General features: G+C 33.5%; 1 protein-coding gene across 1 annotated transcript in view; it reads left to right on the top strand.

Annotated features, from left to right (window-relative positions):
* Window positions 1-15398, top strand: part of Sdc (Syndecan) — a 298382-nt gene that overhangs the window by 121981 nt on the left and 161003 nt on the right. The gene's annotated exons all lie outside the window — the stretch shown is intronic.

Genomic DNA, 15398 nt, shown 5'->3' with positions numbered 1-15398 from the left:
TTACATTGGCTTACTTTAAAGTGAATTGTAAACTGTTTTTCTTTGTAGTAACATGTACTTAAATAGTGAAGTTATTAATTGAATGTTTGAATTGTAATGTTTAGTTGAAAATACATGTGCATAAAATATATGAATTTACCTATGCATTTATTTCCAGTGTTTAGTTTCTCTTTTATTGAATTCTTGCAATTACAACTATTCCTTCCCAATATTTCGTAACTATTTCCCTAGCTAAAAACTATTACGTTTCAAAATAATCCTGAATAAAATAAACTCCACAACAAAATAACACCTAAGTCAATTAAAACAAACGCATTACAAGGAACGGGGAATGAAAAGTGGGAACAAGTTAGCAGTATTACAATAGCGAGAGCTGTTTAAACATTTCGCAGCAACCGCATTCACACTTACATCGGCTTATAGTTCACTGCCACATATTTCCCGCCTTTTTTCCATTTTCCAACAATGTACTTAGTTTGGATGCGATTGTATGAGCAACGAGTTTATATTTTTGAGTCGGTTTATCTGTAGGCTTTAAATGTTGAGTGGATTAAATGATATTGATACAGGATGGTTGGTGAAAATAATTTTGTATGTATAATGGCTGAAGAGTTGTATTTTTGAAGTGAAAACTTCTTTAGCGGCGTTGAGCACTTTTTCTGTAATGGGTATAAAATCTTAAACTCGCATCAGGACACGTGATCTGATCGAAAAAGCGTAAGACGGATACCATTCCAAAAAATCAAACATGCTTAACGTTAATAATCAAGTTTTCACTTCTGCCGGCACTCCCGGTGTGCAACCCGTCTTTTTTTTTACTGAGAATAGGGAAGCGCTTGAACACAATCTCAAATTTATACTATTCGCAATGTGTTCTGTGGTCCTTTTTTTACTTTATCAATGTCTTTAAAAGTGTTTTAATGATTGGTTTATGACTATACATATCAGTGAAATCGGTGAACATGTTCTATATTTTATGACACAGCAATAGTTAGCTTAGGTTCACAGACTCATAGTATATTTAGCCCGTAGGTATGTAGGTACTTATACTCGGATGACTAAAACACTCGGAAGTAGTTAATAAACGTTGCTATTAATAAAACACAGGTATGGTAGCGGTCAGACATCTTTAATGCAGTATAAGGAAGAGTACACACATGACACAAGTTTGCACAGAGACAATATTTTGTTACCACAGATAAACAATAAATTTTACACCCCCACTTAACAAAATAATGTACACAAAAATTTATATTTATAACAACAAAATCAAAGTTTCATTTCAATTAAATTCTTGACAAACCTAACATTTTAATAAATTTATAATGTTTTTCACTACAGAGACTCTTAGTTAAGATATCGGCTGGCATCTCAGATGTAGGTATATAAGAAATATTAACCAACTTTTTAACAATACATTCTCTAATGAAATGATGCCGAACGTCTATATGTTTAGTTCTTCTATGAAACAATGGGTTACATGCTAATTTCTGTGAACTTTGGTTATCACTTAACAAATTGACAGGTGTATTAACAATTTCACCTCCACTTATCTCAATAATTAAATTTCTTAAATATACAGCCTCTTTGCATGCCTCAGAGAGGGCCATATATTCCACCTCCGTGCTTGATAATGCAACAGTTTTTTGCTTTCTACATTCATAGGATATTACACATCCAGACATTTTAAAAATAAACCCTGTATAGGACTTCCTATCTATAGAACAAGATGCCCAATCTGCATCTACAAAGCCAATCAACGAACTTTCTCCCTTTACAAATTTCAATCCATAGTCTTTAGTTTTACTTAAATATTTTAAAACTCTTTTTAAATGTTTCCAGTGAGTCTCTTCGTAGCAGTTATTATATTGACTGAGGAAACTCACTGCATATGCTATATCAGGTCTAGATAAAACACATAAATACATTAGCGCACCTAGTAATTGCTGATATGGGTATGTTTGACAAATAGATTTAGATCTATCTAATTTTAAATTCTTTTCCATTGGAGTATCTGAACTTTTACAATTTTCCATTTTGTATCTTTTTAAAATTACATCTACAGAATCTTTCTGATCTATAGTAATAGAATCTTCTTTAACAGTTACATTCATACCCAAACAACGCTTCAACTGGCCTAAATTTTTTACATTAAAATTTGTTGTCAATTTACTTATTAATTTATCACATATTTCTTTACTATTATGGAACACAAAAAAAATCATCTACAAATAATGCTATATATACTCTAACATTTCCATTACAAATCATAAACAAACAAGGTTCATACTGAGACTTGGTGTAACCTAATTCTAACAAACAAACTTCCACTCTTTTATACCAAGCTCTGGCTGACTGTTTTAAACCATATATCGCTCTTTTTAATTTAAGTACTTTATTTTCACAATTAGGCATATTTGAACAAGCTGGTATTTCCATATAGATACATTCATCTAATGAACCATTTAAAAAGGCAGTAGGTACATCAAGATGTATTAAATCTAGGTTCTTATCTACACTTAAAGCTAACAAAAGTCTCAAAGTAGAATATCTGAGAACAGGTGAAAAGGTCTCTTTATAGTCCATACCTTCTTTTTGTGTAAAACCCTTCGCCACAAGTCTCGCTCTATATCTCACTTTATTTTCACAATCATATTTAATTTTAAAAACCCACTTGCACTTCACTATTGTTTTATTCACTGGCCTATCTACGAGTTCCCAAGCTTCTCGATCACTAAATGATTGCAACTCCTCTTTGATTGCTTGTTGCCACTGCACACTATCTGGACCATTAATCGCATCACTCAAAGAGATCTCATCAGTTGACACTTCATTAGCACATAAGTTAGCCCTACCATAGTACTCTGGCTTTTTCCTTACACGTTTCTCTGGAATTTTAATGCTACTGGAAGGTAAATTTGCAATCATTGACTCATCTGGCGAAAATGAATTTGACTCCTGGAAACTATCCTCTGATCCTGAACTGGATCCATCTGGTATAAAAGTCTTGTCATGATAATGTGAGTGCACATCTTCTTCATGATCACTAGACTTGTCTGACTGTTGATCCCCCACTGAATCCTGCTGTTCCTTAGTGCTCTCCTGCACTATCACCTGTGTTGTCATACTGTCATTTTCCGGTTCCATGACCACAACATCTCTTGCCACTGAAACAGTGCGTGATTCAGGATCATACAGTCTATACCCTTTGACGTTTTCAGGGTATCCAACTAAAAATAGTTTTTTTGACTTTCTGTCCCACTTCAATCGCCTTTCTTTAGGTATGTGAGTCATAACTAAACTGCCATAAACTCGCACATGGCTGACATCTGGTTTCTTTCCAGTCCATAGTTCAAACGGGGTATGATGCTGAAGACCCGCAGCTGGAGATCTATTCTTCAGATAAACTGCAGTTTGAACTGCCTCTGCCCACAATATTTTATCAAATTTAGCATCAAATAAGAGACATTTAGCTTTTTCAACAATTGATCTATTATACCTCTCACAAAGCCCATTCTGTTGGGGTGTATATGGGTTTGTCTTCTGGTGTATAATTCCAGTCTGCCTTAAGTAATTTTCCATTTGTGCTGAACAAAATTCTCCACCATTGTCTGTTCTTAAAATCTTTATTTTTGTAGATTTTTGATTTTCTACTAAGCTCTTAAACTGCTTGAAATAAGAGAATGTCTCATCTTTACATTTTAAAAAATACACAAAAGCCATCCGACTATAGTCATCCACTAACAGAAGGAAGTATCTGGCCTGTCCGAGCGACTTATTCTCCATAGGTCCGCAGAGGTCTGCATGTACTATATTCAGAATATTATCACTCCGTGATGAACTTGTAGGGAAAGGTAGTTTGGTTTGCTTTCCCTCGCAGCACACAGTACAATTAGCTCTGCTGATTTCTGCCTTATCTTGGAATGATAAGCCTTCCACTGCTCCGTCTCTCATGATATTTAAGTCTCTACTGTTAATGTGGCCAAGCCGTCTGTGCCATGTCCAACTAGAAGTCACTGCCGTCGCTGCTAACAGTTGATCTGACTTCACAATGTTCAACTTATACACACCATTTGTTAAGTTAGCTTCTCCAATGCATTCATTCCGTTGATTATAAATATAGCACACATTTTCTTTGAAAATAACTCTGTTGCCAACACTTATCATCTTACTAACGGATAGAAGGTTTGTAGTGAGGTTATGTATGCATAAAACATTGTTGACATTTACCTTATGCTCCTTATTTCGCACTTTCGTGGTAATATCTATGTCACCGGAACATATAACTGGCACGATTTCATTGTTAGCCACCACTATACTTCGAGGCTCAGTATTATACGATATATTTCTTAGCATATATTTGCTCGACTGCGATATCATATGCGTACTAGCACCCGAGTCTACATACCAGTCTTTGTCACTGTATTTTCCCGTTAGGAACATTGCACTAAATGCATTTACTTGTTTATTCTTTTCTGAGAAACGACATTGATTTTTGTAATGTCCGACTTGCTTGCATTTGTAACAACGAATATTTTTTACCACCGGCTTTCCGTCAAAATGGCTGACTTGCCTATTCGATGCTGACACGTGCGTTCGTTTTCCGCCATTTTGATTTTGGCGAGAATCTTTTGAAAAGAATGCTCCTTCGGTTTTAATTTCGGTCCCTGCGCTCATATCTAGCAGCTTAGTCTTTATTGTATCTGCACTCATGTTCATTCCGGAATGCTCAATGGCCATTATCATGGGCTCGAACTTATCGGGTAAACCGGCTAATAGAAGCGAACCGACCCACTCATCATTAATTTCGAAACCGGTACCTTTAAGCTTTTGAGAAGTATCCACTACTTGGGTCACATACGCAGTCATCGATTCCGAGTTTTCAAGACGTATAGAAATTAATGTTCGTAGTAAGCTGATACGACGCGTAAATCCGGAATCGTCAAAAAGCGCCTTTAACTTGGCCCACAAGTTATGCACTTTAGTTTCATTCTTGATGTGTACGTAGAGCGATGGGTCGATAGTCATCACCATCTTTGCTTTAGCCTTCCGATCATCTTGTTCATTTAGGTTAGCACTGTTCTTAATGTCGATGCCTTCGAGGATTAAGAAGTTTTCTACGGCGAATGCCCAATCATCGTAGTTATCTCGTCCCTTCAACCTTGGAACGTTCAACGAATAATTTCCTGCCATTGTAACTGCACAAATTTTTAATTTACTCAACAAGACTATTTTTTTAATTTGCTGGGCCCATAACCTAATAAAACACAGGTATGGTAGCGGTCAGACATCTTTAATGCAGTATAAGGAAGAGTACACACATGACACAAGTTTGCACAGAGACAATATTTTGTTACCACAGATAAACAATAAATTTTACAGCTATGACGCTGAATATGAATGTTATATCCTTTTTATTTTATTCTGCTTAATGTTCAAAAATAGTGTTGGAATAAAGTATTCGTTTATGTTAAACAAAACAAAATACAAGTCGCTAGTTTTTAAGCAACTTTTTCACATATCTATTCTATTTATAATACTTTAGCTCAGTCTTTATAAATTATATTTCTTTACATCTCTATTCTCCATACCAATCTTGTATGTTACAACATATTACAAAATCATAAATTGTTTAAGCTTACTAAGCCCAGCTCAAGTCAGTACCACGTCTCACGATGCCATGCGAAATGGTATTACGTTCCGCTTTCAAGTAATTTGATGTCACGCTCAAGTAAATCTCAAGAGAAAACTACTCCTATAACTGTTTAGAGGACACTTCATGCAAAATCTCGCGCGCGCAAAATTGCGTTCAAGTTTTCGCAGGCGCTACTTACTGTAAGTATTGGATTAAGGTTTGTTTGTATGAATGTTACGAGGTTTCTTTGTGTTAGGAGGTTAGGAGATAGTATTCATGATATTAAGGAAATATCTAATGCATTGCTTTTAGATATAACAGCATTTTAAATAATACTATTGCATAACGGTCAATTTACGTTTTAATAAATTCAATTAATCTGATACAGGAAGCCATTGAAGAGCTTGGTTTGTACCTTTTCACGTAGGTATGTATTTATTAATTATTTCAATGTGTGCTACATTTAAATAAAGACAAAACGCAAAATAAGATGAAGTAATATGATAGTTCAGATACACAGGTTACACTCGCAGCAAGGTTCTTAAATAATAGTTTAAATGTCAAAATTATTCATTTCATAAAAAGGAAAAAAAGAATTAAGTAGGTACACATAAACACAAATTCCTTAGGTACTAAAGGACAAAAGTTCTTTAATCAATTTAGCGATGGTTTACAATAATATATTTCTCATAAACTATATTTAACTTCAAGGCTTCCTTACCCTTAAACGTGGGCGTAAGGCTTCTTTTTATGGGATTCTGTTATTCAATATGTGTATGTAAATATTACTTAGCTTATATTTCGTAGAAGACTTTATCTATGTATTTGTTCTTGAATCTTGGAAATTATGGTTAACTAGCTGCTCCGCGCGGTTTCACCCTCGTGGCTCCACTCCTGTTGGTCGTAGAGTGATGATATATACCCTATAGCTTACCTCGATAAATGAGCTATCTAACACCAAAAGAATTTTTCAAATCGGACCAGTAGTTCCCGAGATTAGCGCGTTCAAACAAACAAACAAAACATTCAGTTTTATAATATTAGTATAGATTAAAATATTGCATGTATTTAAATATTATGTTTGTTGTAATTAGTTGACAAACGAGGATAATAATGAATAACAGATTTTCAATTAATGAATCATTGGCAGATAATTAAACTTTTATTTTCTCATTGATATTAATTTATAATACTTTTCATTTTACTGTCGTTTATTAATCTTATATATAAAATTCTCGTGTCACAATGTTAGTCTGCATACTCCTCCGAAACGGGTGGACCGATTCTCATGAAATTTTCTGTGCATATCGGGTAAGTCTGAGAATCGGCCAACATCTATTTTTCATATGTACCACGGGCGAAGCCGGGGCGGGCCGCTAGTTACTTTATATTTTAAGCAAACTTATATCACCGCCATTTTTTATCAATTAACAACGCAAACTGCTTACGCGCAGAAACTCGTTACATTAAAATCAATTAAAAACTATCCGTCAACAGAAAATTATAAAGCGCATTTTGTTTTTTCTTAGCAGTTGGAGTTTAAATAAAGTGCAGTTGCAAGACAAAAGTTTGCGTCTCGAGCACTTTCTACTGAGTTCACTAACTCACTTATATACTGCTTTGATACTGTTTGTAAACGGGAAATCATCTCAATTATTTTTAACTGACTTGCGATGTTCGTAATTGGAATTCAAATTATGAAATCTATTTATATAGATTTCGATAAATGAATGATTTATAGATATTTCGATTCGTATATTTTAAATAATAATTGATCAGCTTTGTGTAGAACTTTGAGAACACAGAAAACGTTGATGTGAATTAAATCAACTCTAACAACAGACTTACTTAACTGTTTATTTATTATTTGTAGTGTCACTCCTCCATGAAAATCTATTTAAAAACACTTAGGTATAGTTGTACTAGCTACACTACACTACTTTTGATAGTAGATATAATAGGTAAAGCTATAATTACGATATATTTTAAAGGAAACTTCATTACATAGGTAATTTACATAATATGGATGCAAATTGGATCACGAATTACACTTCCTATATACTATATCTATAATATACATAAAATACGAGAGCGACGTAGCATATTCTGAATATTTTCATTCATTTTGTAGGATAACTTTATGGGTTAAATTTCCTACATAAAACTTCCTACAATTTCCTATCCAGGTGACTACGCATTTTTTACGTTGTAAAATGCTTATAAGCAGTTTGTCCCTTATCAAAAAACCCCCGATAAGGAATATAAAAACGTTCACAGGTTTTTTGGCCCCTTTTAAAAATACTTAAATGCTCGTTGAGGTTTTTGCTTGAATATTTTTTCAGGCGTTATGTTTTAGATAAGATTTTTTATTTCATCGTATTTTATCAGTTTTATTTTTATTTTTAAATAGAATACGTATGTCAACGAATATGTATACCTACTCATATCTACGATTAAGAGCTACTAGTGAAATTTAATAATTTTCATTTAACTCAACCCAAGATTGACACAATCAAAAGAGAATTAACCATACAAGTAGGTAGGTAGTTAACTCCGTAACAACAGAAACAATTTCGAATGAAAACCCTATATTTAGTACATTAAGTACGAACATATAAGATAACGGAAAGGGAACTTCCGGAGACCGCGTAAGGAATATTAATGTACCTTTATGAACTCGAACCTCTGATATAAAATTTATTAACAAACATTTGTGCCTTTAATTTTGTTGTTGAAAGAACATCCGTTTTAACTCGTTAGCATTATACAGGGTGTCCCACTGTTGGTATACTAAGCTCCAAGGAGGTTATAGTTTTGCATACGCTGAGTAGGTACGTAAAAAATACTTATATAATTCCAGACCTATTTTTTTTTTCAAATAGATGAACTCTTAAAACTCTATGTAGTACACCCGTAACAAGCAACCCGTCCAACTTTGCCACTAGCACGTAAACTATCGTTTAAGATTATGTTTTCATAGACAAAGTGCTCACATTAAGAAGCGTTATATGCCGGCTGCGCGAAGCTAGAGAAGAAAACATGGATTTTCAGGAAAAAATTAGCAAAAAATTTTTGACGTAATTTTGTTGTTTAAGTATTTTTTACGTGATCAGTGTATGCAAAACTACAAGGCCCTTCGCGCTTAGTATACTAATTGTGGGACACCCTGTATATGGGTGGTGTTTTGTTTTGATGTTAAATCAAAATTTTAATTTTTGTATAGAAGCTGTGTCGATCGTTCAATTAAAAATATTTTACGCCTTCAATTCGTCGAATTTTTAGTAGTAGTGAACTATAAAACTGTAATAGAATTTAGTATAGTTATTATTTAGATTTTGGAAATATCGCAGCTTTTTGTGGCATAAATTATATTATGTACTTCGATTCCATAAGGCACGAATGTTAAAAAATGTATTAGTAAATTCTGAATATAATTTATAATTAGATTAAGTTCATATTTAAGTTCTATCTAAGAGCAATAAAGGATAAATAAATAAAAATAAATAAAATATCAACCTAACTTGGTAACTAAGTTTTTGCAAAGGTAATTGTGATTGATTATCATTTAATACCAAGTTCGCGTTGAAGAGGCGCGGCTAAAATTTAAATTACACTTTCCGGCGAAAAGCCCATCATTAATGCATATTTATGAGGAAAAATCTCGACACACAGTCATTAGTAAGGCATTACTTGGGGCGTGGCGTAAGGCAGGAGATATATTAGCTTTTACTATAGAATATTATTTGTGGTTAGTGGATCCTGTAGTTATGTGCTATACCTAATTATAGAGCAAAGCTAATAGGTTTATGATATGATTTTTTTTGTAGGTTAGACTTAATATGTCGCGGAAGAATTCTAACAAATACCCGCGTCCCCATCATTAAAGCGGCTCGACGGAACACAGTGGGGTTTTAGTCGGTAAGAATCCGACATAACCCACGGCTCCTTCCCCGGGGGCCGTGGGTATCTTTGGAAGATTTCCCCACTATAAAAAAAAAGGTTAGACTTAATATAGACTTTAGTAGGTAATTGTTGTTCACTTTTTGGGATAAATTAGCCGTAATATTTTGAAAGCTTTTTCTCAAACTCTTTTGTATATTAAAGATCATTTCTTCTCCTATGGGTAGTTCGTACCGTCACGCTTGATTTAAATCGGCGACCTGTATTTTTGTACTTATTAGAACGCTTTATTTCGGTAAAGAATCTATATTTTGAACTATTTTTTTTCTACATAATTCCGTGAATTAAATAGTAATAGGTAGGTTGTATATGACTTCTCGCTCTGACAAAGCAATAAAAGCTTGACCAACCAATCAAATCTATTGTAAAAGCCCCTTAGATACCTGTACACACTGGAAAAACGCATTATTAAATACCCTCTGAAAACATAGAACACAATACGATAACAAAACCGCAGAACCATTAGCTTGCACCACACAATTTCTTAGTAATGGCCCTGCTTCTGACGGGCACGCCCAGCTAAATGTATTGGATATTGTACCTTATATCAAGCGTGTTTACGAGTAATTTGCTGCAAATAATTGTAATAGTTCATTAGTTTGATGTCCTTTGATTTCAGAAGCGAAATGATTAGCTGGCTTTTTTGTTTTATTGGTAGTTGTTGCATTGCTATTTTATAGAATTCGTTTTAGAGATAACTAGGACAGGGGTGAAACTAATATTCATAATGGATAACATTTAGGTAAAGTATAACCACAGTATAACATAGATAGGTGCGGTAGGGGTGTGTCGATGAACCGTTTCAAAATTCCGATTCGGCGCGCATCGATCAAGGATTTACAGGTATGGTAGGGTTGCCGCAAGTGTTAATTTTTTTTTGTTGTTTATTTTATTTATGTAATATTATGGAGGTACATATGATAATAATTGTTTCCGTTGTTTTTAATATTATCAATTCTTTAGTTAAACTGTAAAGAAGAAATCTTTGAATTTTAATGTTATTTGTTTTATTTGGTAAGTAAGGTAGAATCAGAATAATGGCTATGTTAAGGTAGATTTAGCCAAAGAATAAAATTTAATTTAATTTTTTAAAATATTTATGTTCAACCCTATCTGCACAATATCGGTTACACTGATATATCGTGACATACGTAGGGAGGTATTTTAGGGAAATTCGACTATTACTTTCCTTTCAATTTGACAAGCTCCATCTTCAGTTACTCAGAGTAAATACATAGTTCTTTTTTCATCCGTAAATAAAGTCAAAAGATTTTTTTATGATATTCTTAATTGTAACGCTTCTATCCAACACATATCAACAAGTACTACCTATAGTTGATTCTGAGATCCTAGTCCAAAATTTCCTGGAGCATTTATTTCAAAATTAGGCATCAAATGAATACAATAATTGACTATTTTTCAATTCCAACAGCAATGATAAATTGTGATTCGTTCTCTTATTAAAAGGTCAAATTGATAACACTTTTATTGATAACAAAACTCAAATCCTTAAAAGTTGGATCGAATAGTGTGTGACAAACCCCTGCCCTCCCAATTGTTTTATTCACGCACGACATTTGGCACCCAGATCGACAAATGAAACCAATTTACCCGTATCGCTTTCATAAAGTATTTACTGGTACGTGGCACGTAGCTCGCGATATTGCGGGTCTCCTATCACTTCATGTGCTCCTGGTATTCAGATGGGATAGATGACTTATGAATAAATTATGGAGACGTGAATCTTACGTTTGTAGGGAACATGTCTATACGCACTGAGTAATAAAATCGGTGTTTCAATAATTGAATTTCGATTTAATAAATTCTTGATTTAGACAGCTGAAAAATTAAAGAGATTACATCATAATTAGCACCTGCACATACTTATGTGCAGGTGTTATTATGATTGGAAATCTAAAAATTTAATATACGTTTCTAGATAACAGATTCTGCAAATTATCAACTAATTAATTTTTTTATTTAAAATTCTTTTGTGTTTACAAAAACAACCAGAGTATTGAAAGTATCGAATGAGCAAAATAAACTAATATTAAATTTCTAACACTTAAACGCAGTTGACTGAGTAAAACCTGTATTTTACCATGTATTTGCTGAAGTTTTAAGATTTACATAGATAACCCCGTAATAACCATGCGCCTCACGTATTTTGTCGGCTGCCATCGATATTGAGGTCCCGATACGAATATACGCGCGGATATAAGAGCATCATGCTGATACCATCGCTCACGGTTATGTGTTCCTGGTACTTCCAAATACATTACATTCAACTTTATTGAAAAATAAATAACCTATATTTTTCGTAAGGTGCTTTTTTCCGTGCAAGTGAATATCCATTATCCATAGCTGAAACTTAGTATACTTAACTGGCTATTTACTAAACTAACATTACTATTATTTTGTGCCTAAAACCCGCCACGATTATTTTTTAAATACCCGCATTCAATGATTTAAAAGCACGTTCCTAATCCAAAGAGGTTTCATAAAATCCCGATCTTCTAAAACAATTCTTTATAACTTTTAATTGCTTCTAACTTGGGAAATGTTCACAAAACGCCTTTAGAAATCTTGTTTTCTTTGGATATTTGTTTTGATGAACTTTTTATAATTTTATTAACAATACGTAATAGAATTAAACGTCTCACTACGTAAATTCATATTTTCAAACCAAATCAGAAATTTAAAATAAGAAGTAAAAACCTTTTGGGGATGGTACCTATTGTTTTATACTTATTCTACAATCAAAACTTATAGTTGGGTCAAAATATTCAAATAATTGCACATAGGTATATCACGAGGAAAGATCGGTCAATACTACAGCCAAAACGGTGATCTCTTCGTTTTTCACGAGTTATAGAACTTTGATAATGTCGAGTTATAGAACTTTGAAAATGATTATGACTTTATACCTATGGAATAATCTACCACATCCAGCTTTTCTGAATGGCCATAATATTATAATCTTTAGATGTGTTAACATACACTTTCAAGGCTGCTAATTTATTCGTAAAGCATTATTTCTGTTTGACTTTTCAGTGGTGGTGCTTTCTTACCAACAGGAGATCCTATATAGAAATTTGCCCATACTTTCATATAAAAACTAATCTGGATGATGGAAAGATGATTTGGCGAAAAGCTTATCAAACGTCCCCAATATCCCAATTGTCCCAGGGTATTTCGTAAAAATCAGATCGGTACGGACTACGGCCATTGTCGTACGAAACGGACGCACGTGCCTAGTATGTTTAGCAGAGCCGTGAGAGGAAATAGCTCGGACAATTTGTTGGAATAAATGAATTTACCACTTTATTGTAAATACGAATTTGACGCTGAATTATTTATAGATTGCGTCACTGAAATTAGAAAAATTTCTGACGTGTAGTTTTTTTGGGAAAAGTTAAGAAAGGGGGGAGGGGGATGTACAAGAGTTTATGATAATTATTTTAGTTTATTGGATTGAACTTTTAGCGCTGGTATAAAATAAAGTAAAAGAAACTGAATAATTATTTTGAATGCAGTACCCAACCGCAGTTTCGTCTGAAATTGATTAGGTACCCACATAAACTGTAAATAGTTATGTAGCTGATTATAAAATTAATGTTATATTGAAAGAGACCAATCATTCTTCATTGACGTAGAAGTAATTAATTGTCTTAGGTAATAAGGTACCACTGATCATGATAACTTTTAAGTTAAAATTTAATTTATTCTTTAATATCAATATTTTCACAGACAACAAATAAAACAGCCCGTACATTTAAAATAATCGCACGAAATTTCCATTTGAAAGAAACTGCTTTAGTTCAAAAGATTTAACGCCGCATCGTGAATGCAAAATTCGTTGTATTGTTCTTCACAAATAGAATTGAATGAATTACGTGCAAGTGTGGGCTAGCAGAGGTTTTTTATTAGTCTTTAGATTTTTAATTACTGAAGTAATTAGTGGTGTAGGCAAATTTGTTCAATGAGTGAATATAAGGCTAGAGGGTGGTATAATTATAGAATTTCATGCCTTTAGAATATATTGAACTCACGACATTTCGTTTGGAAACAGAGGATAGGCACGCAGTAGTCGATTTTAAGAAAGTTATGAAATTATATCGTATATTTAAGAAAACACAAGGATTATTATCTTCAACTTTAATTTTTACTAAGAAAATATGTGAATTAACCGACAACTATCCCCTTTTATTCCGTGGATTATTTTGATAATAAATGTTGTTAATGTTTAGGTTTTTAAAATAAAGAAAGTGCATACCATTTTCATATTTCCATAATCTGGAACTACTGGATTGAACCTTGTAGTTACAGTTGTTTGAACATCGTTTACTTTTTATTCTCTGCATTTTGCATTTCGCAGACGCGAACTTTTGCTTTTCTACTTTTTTTTATCGATTTTAATATTTGATCATTTAGCCTGTGTTCCGCCATCTTATCGTATTTCCATTATTAAAAGCGAGCGAGCATACGTGTCAGAAGTGAAACTTCTTCAAAATCGTCAACACCATGACGTGACGGTATTGCCATGACGCGACCTTGAAATTTTAGTCTCAACGCGCCTAAAGTTTCACTTCAATAAACATCTAAATTATATTCTAAATCAATGGAAACCAGATTGTGGGGGTCACAGGACGTACGGGCTAAATGAACGTCTATCAAATGGGATTAATGAAAAGCCAACAACGTGGAATGACGCGCCCTCGGTACGGGGTTCAGTGCGCAAATATTGATGCGGAAATGATTAATTATTGACGCTTTGATGCTCTCTGTTTGCTATTGATTTAGTTTTAATTTGTGTTGTGACGTAAAAAGGTGATAGTCTGGGTGTCTGGCTATGTTTGCTGACTGGAAAGGATTGGTTGCGATTTTTACCGATTTGACTGTTATATTTTAATCTTATGATTCATTGGAGAGATTTTGAACGAGCATTCGTGAAAAATAAAATGGTCGTCTTACTCCATGACGTGATGGTATTGCCAAGACGTGACCTTGAAATTTTACTCTCCACGCGCCTAAAGAAGAACTTCAAAAGAACAAGTCCTTTAGAAAATTATTAGGCACAATGTACACTGAACTGATAATAATTTTGATAAGTTATATAACATAGTGAGTAATGAGTGACGAATAAATAGATACAGGATTACGCTGATAGCGAAATCCAAACGTTAATCTATCAAACAAAAATCCGCGGTCAGATTGCACAAATGCACGGTATTTATTTGGTTTTAGTTTGTTTTATTGTGACACCTCGTAAACTGGTGCCTCGGGGTCGTAACCGCTCTAGATGTATATTGGACGTGATGCTTTTAGCTCTGAAATTCTATGTTTATTTTTTGAACGTACCTCTTTATTTCTTTATCGATTGACTAAGGCAAGTGATAGAAAATCGTAATGAAGAAGAGTAGCAGACCATGGATTAAGTTATTTTTAAATGCAGCTGCTAATGGATTAAAAAGAAGCACATTTTTTGAGAATACAAGAGGATTACAGATATGGTTTCCATCAATAATTTCTTAAAATATTAGGGTGAGATGGAATTTCATTGTATAGGTATTTTGCATTCATTGGTGTGAAATTCCTATGTATTCAAAATGCCTATGGAGCAATATAAATTCTTCTCATTCATAAAGTAAGTGAATATATTATTCGAATCATAATCCTTGAATATGTTATCGGCGCCTTTGTTATTTATTAATTGTTCAATTTGTACCAATAAAGCGGCTACCGACTTTAATGTTACTATCGATGGAATTACTTTAGATATACAGGGATTAAATTTATCAGG

This window comes from Colias philodice, chromosome 6 (genome assembly GCF_061535455.1).
Source record: "Colias philodice isolate Cphi_HAF_F1 chromosome 6, ilColPhil1 Martin Lab GWU primary, whole genome shotgun sequence".
Classification (NCBI taxonomy): domain Eukaryota; kingdom Metazoa; phylum Arthropoda; class Insecta; order Lepidoptera; family Pieridae; genus Colias; species Colias philodice.
This window is presented reverse-complemented; position numbering and strand designations above follow the sequence as displayed.